This window comes from Musca autumnalis, unplaced genomic scaffold (assembly GCF_047663935.1).
Source record: "Musca autumnalis isolate F117 unplaced genomic scaffold, ASM4766393v1 scaffold_2, whole genome shotgun sequence".
In the NCBI taxonomy this organism is placed as follows: domain Eukaryota; kingdom Metazoa; phylum Arthropoda; class Insecta; order Diptera; family Muscidae; genus Musca; species Musca autumnalis.
Window position 1 is genome coordinate 38,006,605 of NW_027411755.1, and position 12,058 is coordinate 38,018,662.

Below are 12,058 nucleotides of genomic sequence, written 5' to 3' on the forward strand. Positions count from 1 at the left end.
TGTGTTGGGTTCACATTACCTGATTTATTGAAATGCGGTTACGCCGAAAATACATCAAACGTTTTAGTAAAGTTAAGGCCGCGGCACATACGGTCCGTTGAGAGTCGCGTTACAACAACCACATAAAAAGTTGTTACTAACGTGTGATGCGACGCACAACGGACCGTATGTGCCGGGGCCATTAGGCGTCATATCTGATAGTCTCGGTCAACACTAACGTGAATTTCATTAAACAATTTCACGAAATTATACGATTCTAGATCGAGTTCCATTGTAGAGTAAAATCATTAAATTCCTGTAGTGGGGAATTTGATTTAAGAACTCCTAATATCATGAATTTTTGTTAATGAAATTCACGCTAGTGTAAATAGTAAATACAATGTTAATAAGAGAAGAAGTAGCAATGGCTAAGCTAAAATAATAATTGAAATGCATTGAGAAGAAAGCACTTTAACAAAAACACAATATGTGAACGGAAAACAAAAGGAAATCGATGATTTTCAAGTTTTGGGATTTTGACAATCAATTCACAAAGTCAACTGCCCTGGCATGTGTAAACGCAGGCTAAACGGTAAACATTAACCCACTGGATCCATGGTAGAACAAATAAGGTAAAGTAAATACAACTCAACAACCACATAGAAATTTGTTTTTGTTTGTAACGTACGTACATATACACTTTCTACAGAACTTTGATATAAATGGCACGTATAATATTATGAGTATTGAAAAAACAACACATGTCCAGGTTTTGCCAAGTTTAACCAAAAGACAACTTATGTTTGGTTTACATTCGGCGTCTTTTCGTGATTTCGAAGGCGTTTCGTGATTTCGCGCGGAATCATGCAAAATTTATCATGATTTCGCATACAAAAATGAAATCATCTCATTTCGTGATTTCAGCGAAATCAACATCGAAATCACAGTACACATGATATACAACCTTGCTTTTGCCTAAAAAAGTACCAAAAGTTGCAACACTTTTCACGTATCACAATAAACAAGGTAGATGGTCAATTGCTGCAACAAAAAAAATTAGTATCAAAATTTGTAAACAATGTGAAAAAAATATTAAATTACTTTGTTACAATGCTATTTTTCATTGTGTTCTCGTACTTTTTAATGGTAATGTTAGAAAAAAGAGCGAATTGTCAAGAATTGCTTCCCCATACAAATTTCTTAAAAAATACGGGAACAAAAAAAGTGACGGAACTTGCAAAAACTGCAGCAGAAATGTCAAAATCAACGTATCAACTATCGCATTTAGATGATAATGAACATGTTGCTAGTGTCTACTATGGCAAAAGTGTATGGCAGAAAACAGAAGAATAGGGTGTTATTCGGCGCTATTTTTGTTTAAAGAGAAGTGCAAATCTTGCTATATTTCGGAGTAGGGGAACGCATTTTTAGCACTAAACGGGAAAACTGCTGCAGGTATTAATATTTTCCAAGTTCTGAACACAAATTTTATCTATCAAAATTTTTTATTATGATGTCTGATAAAATCATTTTGTATTTTTTTATTTGTTAGTACTATACACAATTTATACGATATATAGATAATTTTACGATAATTTTCGAAATAAAGTTGTAAAGTTCTATATTGTCGTATATTTTTGATGACTAATTCAATTTACAAAAACTTGTTTTGAAAATTCATGTTCGATCAGCTGCGCATATGCATCTACCTTGATTATTGTGATATGTTCGAAATCAACAAAACAATAAGTGTAAACACCGGGGTGTATTTCAGGATTTCGTGAAATCCAGCGGATTTTAGAGCTCAAGTATAAACATGGCATTAGTCCCAATTTACATTAGGCGAGTTTACTTGCGGCAATTGTCAGTTTGTGGGTGAGAGAGGGTGTTGAAAGGCAAAGGGTTACCACATACCTCACCTCTCTCTCCTTGAAACTGAAAATTGCCGCAAGTAAACTCGCCTAATGTAAATTGGGACATAGTGACTGAGGAAACAGTACTGAGTACAGTGCCTATAACAAATAACCACAACATAAAGGAATAATTAAAAACCATAACAAAGCAGAAAAGAAAACAAAAGCAGAAAACTAAACAACAAATACAAGAAACAAAAAACAATTGTTCTATTCTTTTTTTAATTTTTTTACATGTTGATCTTCTAAAGATCTTCCAGATGATTAATCTGCGATTCTTCCTCGCGATTCGCTTCCCGGACACAGTTACTTTATGTCGGCGATTCGCAGGTTATCATTAGGCGCGCTCTTCCGCGATTGAATTGATCTTCCCCGCGAATCGCAGATTATCTTTAAGCGATTAAAAATTTGAAAAAATGTTTGCAGGGGTTAGTGTCACTGGTATATGTAAACAAAACAAGGAAATGTCTATAAATTATTCATGGTTTAATAAGAAAGGTTAGCTAAAGCTGTCTGTCTATTTAAATTTTTTCTTTCGACTATTCCTAAAACGTCAAAACAATATACACAATCTGTGTATGTGACTGTCCTGTTTGAATAATATGCCAAACAATTTTAAAAACAATCGAATTCAATGATTTTTGAAACTGTTTTTAGAACATTTGTATTGAAGAAATTCGTCAGCTTTGCATTGAAACAAACATTTTATCATATCCACAACTCGATTATGTGAAAAAACCTTGACACTTCATTCATTTTTCGCGTTTTTTATAAAATGCTCAAAAATGGTATTGTAAACAAACCCACTTGTTGCTTTTGTGTTTACTAATTTTGACGTTTTAGGAATGCAGGGAAAACAAGGGGTCTATAGATTGTTTTCATTTAAATCTACCTCTTTACTTATACCATGTAAATTATTGGAATTTAAAAATCTAATATTTTTTCACATTCGATTGAATATTTTGGAAAACATGCATGGTAGAACAATAAAAGGTAGCAGCAATACCCAGCTGACTGAACTGGGTTGTAGTGTTAGTGTCAAATTCCATACGACATTTTATGTATTTATTTCTATGTTCGATGTATATTAGGGATATATATTTTTGAAGAACAAATTTATTCATCAGAAAAAAAACTATTTCCCATAAAGACGGCTTCATGTCATTGATTGTAACCTCTTACAGGTACGAACGACATGCCGCAGACTAAAACACCGCTTATAGAGGCGGTATAATATTTGTTAATATGTGTGGTATTTTGTTAAACTTGAAAATAATAAAACCCTAATAAACATGTGCTTTTTTGTTTTCAAAAGCAAACGATTGAAGGAGCTTCTCTTTTTTCAATGAATTACCAGCGACCCCAAACATTTTTGCAAGAATTCTACTTTCTGCGAGAAGTTATGCATTTAGTGGAATGATATGGAAACATTCAAATTGAAAATCGAACAAGTTTTCATTTATGTTTTTCAAAATATTCAATCAAATGTGAAAAATAATTAGTTTTTTTTAAATTCCAATAATTTATAGACATTTCCTTGTTTGGTTTACAAACAAAAACAAATTTCAATGTGGTTGTTGTTGAGTTGTATTTGTTGTAGTATTTACTTTACCTTATATTTGTTCTACCATGGAAAACATGCATGAAAATTCGTTACATTTTCAATTTGAATGTTTCCATATCATTCCATTAATGGTTAGTCCCGGTCCACACTAGCGTGAATTTCATTAAAAAATTTCATGAAATTAGGTGTTCTTAAATCGAATTCCCCACTACAGCAATTTTATGATTTAACTCTACTATGGATGTCGATCTAGAGACGCATAATTTCATGCAATTTTTTCAATGAAATCACTCTAGTGTGGACCGGGACTTAATAGCACGGTTACACTAGAGCGTTTTGCCGCGGGTTAAAGTGGGTTACACTTTATGAGGATTTATTTGACATTTGCGCCATGGAATTGACATTTGAAACCCAAAGCCACTGGGTTAATCCGGTTAAGGGGTAGTTTACAGTATATGTAAATGTCATATGACATGAAATTTTCCATCATTATATAGTCGCTAATATGTGCAATATTGGGGATTTGCCTTACGCCATTTACTTTGTGCGTCCACGCCAGCAAAAATGTAATAAAATTATGCCTCCACATTGACTGCGTGGGTAGATATGGAATGTTTTTATTTCGTGTCATATGACATTGATAGATAGTGTAAACTACCTCTAAGTGTAACCGGGGTATAATTTATAGCAGAAATTAGAGTTGGGAAATTCAAGGCCTGGGTACATAAGCTGCCTCGCCTGCTTGCCTTGCTTCTGATAAAAGAATAAAAAAGAAAACGGCAACCCAGTTCGAAATTGGCTCGGCCTTCTTTATTCTTTTATTTTTCTTATGTCACAAATGAAGTAGGATAGCAAGGCCAGCAGGCGAGGCAGCTTATGTACCTAGGCCTTAGTTCCAGGAGCGGATCGATCTATCTAGTTCCTTTTCCCAAAAGGAACTAGTTCCTTAATATAGTTCCAAATCGTTCCGAGACGGATAAAGTTCAACAAATCTTTTTCTTTCATCGTTTTTTTAGTTCAAAATAGTTCCTTGACCGAAATAGTGCAACAAATATTTCTCTTTCATCGCTCTTTTTGTTTCCTTCGTTTCGAATAGTTCCGAGATCGACATGTTTTCAGGGATAAAAATAAATAAATTGCAGCGAATAAACAGCAACGAAGAAATGTCGACGTAGGAACGAGAAGAATGAAAGGAACTATATGAATTAAAGGAACTATAGAAACGCCAGAGCTGGATATAGTTCAAATAGTTCCTAGTCCGGAATAGTTTTTTTTTCCGCAGTTAAGTTAAGAGTTTCACTCCTTGGCCCACTTCCTTAGGTGTTAATAAAGGTTAAGAGCCATCACCAGGAATAGTTTCTTGGAACTAGTTCGTTCCGGAACTACACAACTCTAGCAGAAAATAAAATTAAAAAAAATTACTTTAGTATGGAACTCGATCTATGAACGCATAATTTCTTGAAATTTTTTCAAGTCCCGGTCCACACTAGCGTGATTTAATTGCAAAAATGTCATGGAATTAGGCGTTCTTAGATTGAGCTCCCCTCCACAGAAATTTTATAAAATTACTTTGTCCCGGTCCACACCAAAGCGATTTCAATGAAATAATTTCTTGCAATTGAGCGTTCTTAGATTGAGTTCCATACTAAGTCGCGGTCCACACTAGCGTGAATTTCATTAAAAAATTTCATGAAAATAGGTGTTCTTAAATCGAATTCCCCACTACAGCAATTTTATGATTTTACTCTACTATGGACGTCGATCTAGAGACGCATAATTTCATATCAAAATTTCAGTGAAATTACTGTAGTGTGGCCCGGGACTAAAGTAATTTTATGAAATTACTGTAGTGGGTAACTCGATCTACGAACGGCTAATTTCATGAAATTTTTTCATTGAAATCGCTGTAGTGCGGACCGGGACTTTAGTATGGAACTTGATCCAAGAACACCTAATTTCATAAAAGTTTTGCAATGAAATTAAGCTAGTGTGGGCCGCGACCAATGAAATCACTCCAGTGTGGACCGGGACTAATAACACATAATTTCATGGTATTTTATTAATGAAATTACTCTAGTATGGATCTGGACTACACAAGAGTAATTTCAATGAATTTCATTTCAAGAAACTACTGTACACGTTTTCATGTGTTCTGCAATTTTGCTTGTTGCAATATTCGTATGAAGCAATCAGACCGCTTTATTTTAGATTTTATTCTACTTTCATGTCAAAATTTCAGTGAAATTGCTCTTAGCGTGTACCGGGACCTATGTCCCTATGAAATAATTTCATGAAATAAGGTGTTCTTAGATCGAGTTCCCCACTACATCACTTTCACAAAACTACTTTAATATGGAACTCGATCAAAGGACGCATCATTTCATGAAATGTTTCCAATGAAATCACTCCAGTGTGGACCGGGACTATATATTAGCTTCGTTCCAGAACTCAAGTTTTTACACATTTAACACATTTTCTATTTAGTCCCGGTCCACACTAGTATGAATTTCATTAAAAAATTTCATGAAATTAGGCGTTCTTAGCTCGAATTCCCCACTACAGCATTTTAATGATTTTACTCTACAACGGTACTCGATTTAGAGACGCATAATTTCGTGTCAAAATTTCAGTGAAATTACTGTAGTGTGGCCCGGGACTTAGCTTTCTATTTAGAAACTTTTTGCACGACAAAAATGTGCAACATGTTTGCCGACTTCTGATTGGCTGATACGCCGACTTTGACATATTTTAGGTTTCTGCCATTTTTCCGTTCCCGTACTATTTTTGACAATTTGCTCTTTTGACACTTTTATCATTAAAAAAGTACGGGAACGAAGCTATTTTTGTACCATACATCTTCAAATTTCACTACGTTACGTACTCAACTAATTGCGATCACATCAAAACGATTTCATCATCTCATCACTGCCTTGTTAAATACAACTCTGTGCCCTTTAATCTAATTTCAGCAACTGTGCAATTACGGCGTGTTAAAATTTGCAAAAGTCAGTGCAGTGAGAAGCGGTAAAATTCAATTCAATTGTAAGGACAAGGTTTCTGTGTAAAAAAAAGGAAAAACGGTAAGTTTCTATTCTATTTAATATAATTTTTATATTAAAAATAGTTCATGTAATTTAATAATATATTTAAAATAAGTGTATGCATAAATTTAGTGGAAAACAACGGTGTAATTCAGTGATCTTTACAAACTAATTGGATTTTGCAAAAGAAGGTCATATAACGGTTTAAATGCCTGATGCACATGCATACATACACAAAGCCTACAACAATTTTTTATTCAAGTTTTTTTCGCTGCTATGTCGAGCTTGGGGTTTGCAAAGCGCGTGGGAATTTATTGAAGGGTAATTTTGTGGTGTAATTGGTATCAGTGGAATTGTAGATGAATTTTTCCTTATAAACTAAATCTAGCCTAAGGATTACAGAGTTCCAAGTGCTTGTTATAAAGGAACAGATTGCATAGGAATCTGAATCTTCCAAAAAGAGGTATACATACAAGATATTTAATGCTTTAAATGTTTTAATTTTAATCAGTCTTTGTTTCTAGAAAGTCAGCTAATTAAATTTCCTAACTCTATTGGCTTAAGTTAATTGTAATTGAAATTAGAAGCTTCAAGAAAAAATAGTTGCCTCCAGCTTGTTTTTTATTAAACGGCAGCACATCGCGTCAAGAGTCCCTCTTTTTACCAAAGGTATCCCTTTCTATTCGGATTTCAATGATATCTATGTATCTTTCATTCTGAAAATGTATATTTTCCAAATTATGGATCGTCGTCAACTTTCAGAAGAAAGCCTTACGCTTACCTTCTACATAGTTTTGAGCACAAGTTATATTTAAAGAAGTGGTTAATTCATAACCAAATTTCACATCTGTACATCTATCCTGTCCAATTATTTGAGAAGATCACGATCTATCCCAGTTGCGGCTAAATATATTTAATTCTAGTTTTTCTTGGCGATGGACCGAAAGGCTGAGCAGAAAAAACCGGCTTTCGGATAAATAAACGTGTAGGGTATCGTTTTTATTATTATCAGGGTCCCAAGCAAGGGCTACAACAGAAGTCATGACAAAGACATCCCGCAAGGTAGTCTTAAACTCGTCTCAAGCAAAATATAATTGGACATGGATGATCCATAAAAATCTCATAATTGTGTGATAGACGAAATTTGTGAAAGCGAACATTTTTTTCTTAGTTTGCAATCAGATTATGTTATTCGATATTCCAATTCAATACATGAATCCATAATCTTACTCTGAAAAGTGCAAAATTAGTTTAGTTCAGTGATGCCAACTGTTCGGGGACATATTAAATGAAGTAGGTACAAAGTGTTAGTATGATAATCACTGGTTTTGTTCAGACAGAATGTTTCAGAAGACCAAAAAATAGTCTTCGAATTCCAGTTCGTCGCCGATATAAAAAAGTATTTAATAGACGCTCTTTGGTTTCCAATTAGATTATGTTATTCGATATTCCAATTCAATACATGAATCCATAATCTTACCCTGAAAAGTGCAATATTAGTTTTGCTCAGTGATGCCAACTGTTCGGGGGCATATGAAATTAAGTACAATAGTGTTAGAATGATAATCACTGGTTTTGTTCAGACAGAATGTTTCAGAAGACCAAAAAATAGTCTTCAAACTCCACTAACATCTTTCAGTTCGTCGTCTTCTCAACCATCAAAATAAATGTTGTCTTGCCGATATAAAAAAAGTATTAAATAGATGACCTTTGTGAAAGCGAAGATTTTTTTTTTGGTTTCCAATCAGATTATGTTATTCGATATTCCAATTCCAATACATGAATCCATAATCTTACCCTGAAAAGTGCAAAATTAGTTTAGTTCAGTGATGCCAACTGTTCGGGGGTATAAGAAATTACGTACAATAGTGTTAGTATGATAATCACTAGTTTTGTTCAGACAGAATGTTTCAGAAGACCAAAAAATAGTCTTCAAACTCCCCTAACATATTTCAGTTCGTCGTCTTATCAGCCAAAGTTCTGTCCTGAGATATTTCGAAGAAATTTCTTCCCCAAAAACACCAAGTACGAGGTGGCTGATTAGAGGTCGTAGGAAATAGTTGAAGTCATTGCTGCTAAATTTCTAAGAATTGTCCCAAACTCTGCAAGTACAAGTGGCTTATTGTAGGGCGTGTTTTTGTCTAGTGAATGAGAGGTGGCTGGAAAAAGATCTTTTCGAGGTAGGAGAGTGAAGTCATTGACGGCAAAATTTATTCTGATAGACAAATTTATATCATTGTAATCCAGACCACAGGGTGTTAATGTAGTAGACATGATATGATATGAATCAGATCATAAGTCAGAATTCAGCCTAGTTTTCAACTTTCATGGTAGGTCCATGCATTCTTGCATGTTGTTTGTTACAATCATGGCGTAGGCTATCGTATGTGCGCCCGACTTTGGCCCTTTCTTTTTTTATTTTAATACCAACGAGGGCAACGGACAATAGTTATATTGTCCTAAAAATGTATACTTTCCGAGTTGTTTTGACTGTCAAAGTCCAAGAGTTTCTAGTTTGCGTAAAACTTTAGGTACTTTTTTGTTGAAAAGTTTGGCATCTGTCCACCTGTCAATTCCGACCGTTTTCGTATTGAAGATTTTTGCTCGAGAACATTATTCTGCCTGGTGCTGCAAAAGGAAATTTGTTTTGTTGTGGTGTCGAGGTGGACAAAATCATAAGTCATATTTTTTTTAAGAAAAAAAAAATCCTCAATTTTTAAAATTTTCAAACCCAATAGTTGCTTCGACGATCATAATTACAACGATACAAATATTTTCTAGGAAGTCCATACTTTCTGAAATAAGGACATTGAAAGTTTCGAAAGTATCCATGACTTTATTCTCATGTTTTTAAAGCCAACGAAAAAATATGGGTGATATTAAAAGCCCGCTATTAAATCTTCCTTTATAAATAAAGTGTATGTGGGTGACCGGGTTTCGGCCGGGAATTTTAGACTTTCACCTATGGACAGGGTTCAACACCGTCTACGAGATTAGATCTCCTTTTAAAAATTAAAATTAAAAATTCTTCTGCCAGGAATTTCAGATTTTCACAAAATTTTGTAGCCACAACAATGAACTGTTAAAGTTTTTTTTTCCATAATTGCGGCCTTTAAAGAATTTTCCTGATAATATAGAAAAAAAGATTGATCGGTTGGCACGGGTTAACGGTTAACCGATCACCATAAAATTTCATATATGTTCCAATAATACAACTCTGTGCCCTTTATTCTATTTTCAGCAACTGTGCAATTACGGCGTGTTAAAATTTGCAAAAGTCAGTGCAGTGAGAAGCGGTAAAATTCAATTCAGTTGTAAGGACAAGTTTTCTGCCTAAAAAAGGAAATACGGTAAGTTTCCATTTTAATTAATATAATTTTTATATTAAAAATAATTCATGTAATTTAATAATATATTTAAAATAAGTGTGTGTATAAATTTAGTCGAAAACAATAAAAAAATTGTTTTCGGGTCGCCCTATTGAACAGCGTGTCCAACACGCGCTAATTGGAATCAAGACCTCAAGGCCTTTACAAATATTGGGTATCATTGCCTTGGGCTCTAAAAATATGAGAAACAAATCTCTGGAAGTGTGGTACAAATATTTATTCAAATTAATATAAAAAAAGATTGATCGGGTGGCATGGGTTAACGTAACCGTAAAAACGTAATCACCATAAAATTTCATATATAATGTTTTTGGGTCAAATGGAAAAAATTTATTGGGTAGGAGTTCCAATAAAAATTGTTTATGGGTCGCCCTAATGAACAGCGTCCAACACACGCTAATTGGAATCAAGACCTTGGTCAGATCTAACAATATGAGAAAAAAAAATCTCTGGAAGTGTGGTATAAATATCGTACTCAGGACCACAATGACTGTCTCTGGTAAACGCATCAACATCATCCGCATTCAGACCCTAAACTTAACTTAATCCAATCACCGCTCTTTCTGCCAGAACTTATTTTGCAGTTTCTCTCAATTTTCTCAAAAGTGTCTATTACAGATCACATCTTAGTGTTGCGTAGACTTCTATGATGTCAATGGGTGCATTTTTATTCTAAATTCAGGTGAATAATGTGCGGTTCTATATGTGTATTTATTTCGACATTTTTGCGATGTATTAAGTTCCGTGTGGTGTGCCTTCAATACAACGGTAACCGTTGAACATTTTTATTGTTGTCTTGATGGCGATTCCAACCCCAACATTCGAGGTGCATGCTTACATAACATTGCATCATCGGCGTGATGTTGGTGACAACCGATGATACATTTATGCAGAGTAAAAACTGAAACCCTTGCAACTGGGCCATGTGGCATTCGGGTACCTCCACCACGAAAGTTCGAAATTTTTCGGTAAACGAAATGGTATGCACGATAAATAACTTTCAAAGGGAGAAACTGCTTTGATAGATCAGATTCGAATTAGGATTATATTGGTCCACTACTTTCCACACAAAATTTTTTTCGCAAAAGTGAAATTTATGTTCAGCTCTCGTTTCGTATTGCATTTTTTTAATGTAGCTTTCTCGCGGGCAATTTCATACTTCCTGATATAAATAAATAATTTAGAATTGAGTATCCGATTTGACCAAAACTTTTTTGCACATTGTAAAATTTTTCCAAAACATCAAGTTCCAAGAAGGTCTTTATCGGGAAACATCTTCGCGTAGCTCCCTCACAAAAGTTCATAATTTTAACTTGAGTTCAACTCCTTCCGGTACCTCTCTCCCTCTACAAAAGTTCACATTTTTTGTTAAAGTGCAGTTTACGGGCTGCTCGATGTTCGCTTTGACATCTTCATCGAAGATATTCCTTGTGATTCCTGATTACATAGATATACATTTTTCCAAAAGCCCTACAAAATCCTACGGATACCAACTAAAATGACTGGTTGGCTCAATGACTACCGAATGAATCCCAAAAATCCAGTTTCAAGATTTTGACCTTTAATTCCTTCAGGTAACTCCTCTGCAAAAGTTAAACGCTTTTGCGCTCGTGTCGAAATTTTAAATGTGGGTTGGGTATGCCCACTGATTGTCTTACTAATCTTCGTTCCGATTTCTAAGGGATTTTTATACCCTCAGCCTTTAGGCTAAAGAGGGTATTTACACTTTGATACGACCAAAAATGTGCCTCATCGAAATAATGGTTTTAGACCCCAAGTATGTTTGTACGATATCCGTTTTAGACAATTTTGAGTAGATCTAGCAATGTCCGTCCGTCTGTCTGTCTGTCTGTCTGTCCGTCTGTCTGGCTGGCTGGTGCGCACGATAACTCTCGAACGGATCAATCGATTCGGTTCAAATTTTGGGTATCGAAATATTTTGTCCAGATTCGATTTAAGTTCGAAGATGGGCCATAAAAGTCCACTCCTTCAGGTACCTCCCCCACAAATGTTCAAAAATTGTCGCAAAACTTGTGGGCACGATAACTCTCGAAGGGAGTAACCGAATTGAACCAAACTTTGCATGTGGTAATGCTACCTCTAGGCATACATCAAGTTCAAATATGGATTATATCGGTCCACTCTTTCGGGTAAGTTCATTTTAGAGCCATC

The 12,058-nt window shown here is 34.8% G+C and overlaps 1 protein-coding gene across 2 annotated transcripts in view; it reads left to right on the top strand.

The window, feature by feature from the left end:
* vas (ATP-dependent RNA helicase vasa) overlaps positions 1-12,058 on the top strand; it is a 92,103-nt gene that overhangs the window by 37,188 nt on the left and 42,857 nt on the right. Inside the window, exons 1-2 of one of the 2 annotated variants that reach the window (XM_073967565.1) lie at positions 6,426-6,536; positions 9,739-9,847. The gene's annotated coding sequence lies outside the window, so the exon portion shown is untranslated. Of the gene's footprint in view, positions 1-6,425; positions 6,537-9,738; positions 9,848-12,058 lie in introns of those variants that run through there. The other variant, XM_073967564.1, reaches the window with a different exon arrangement.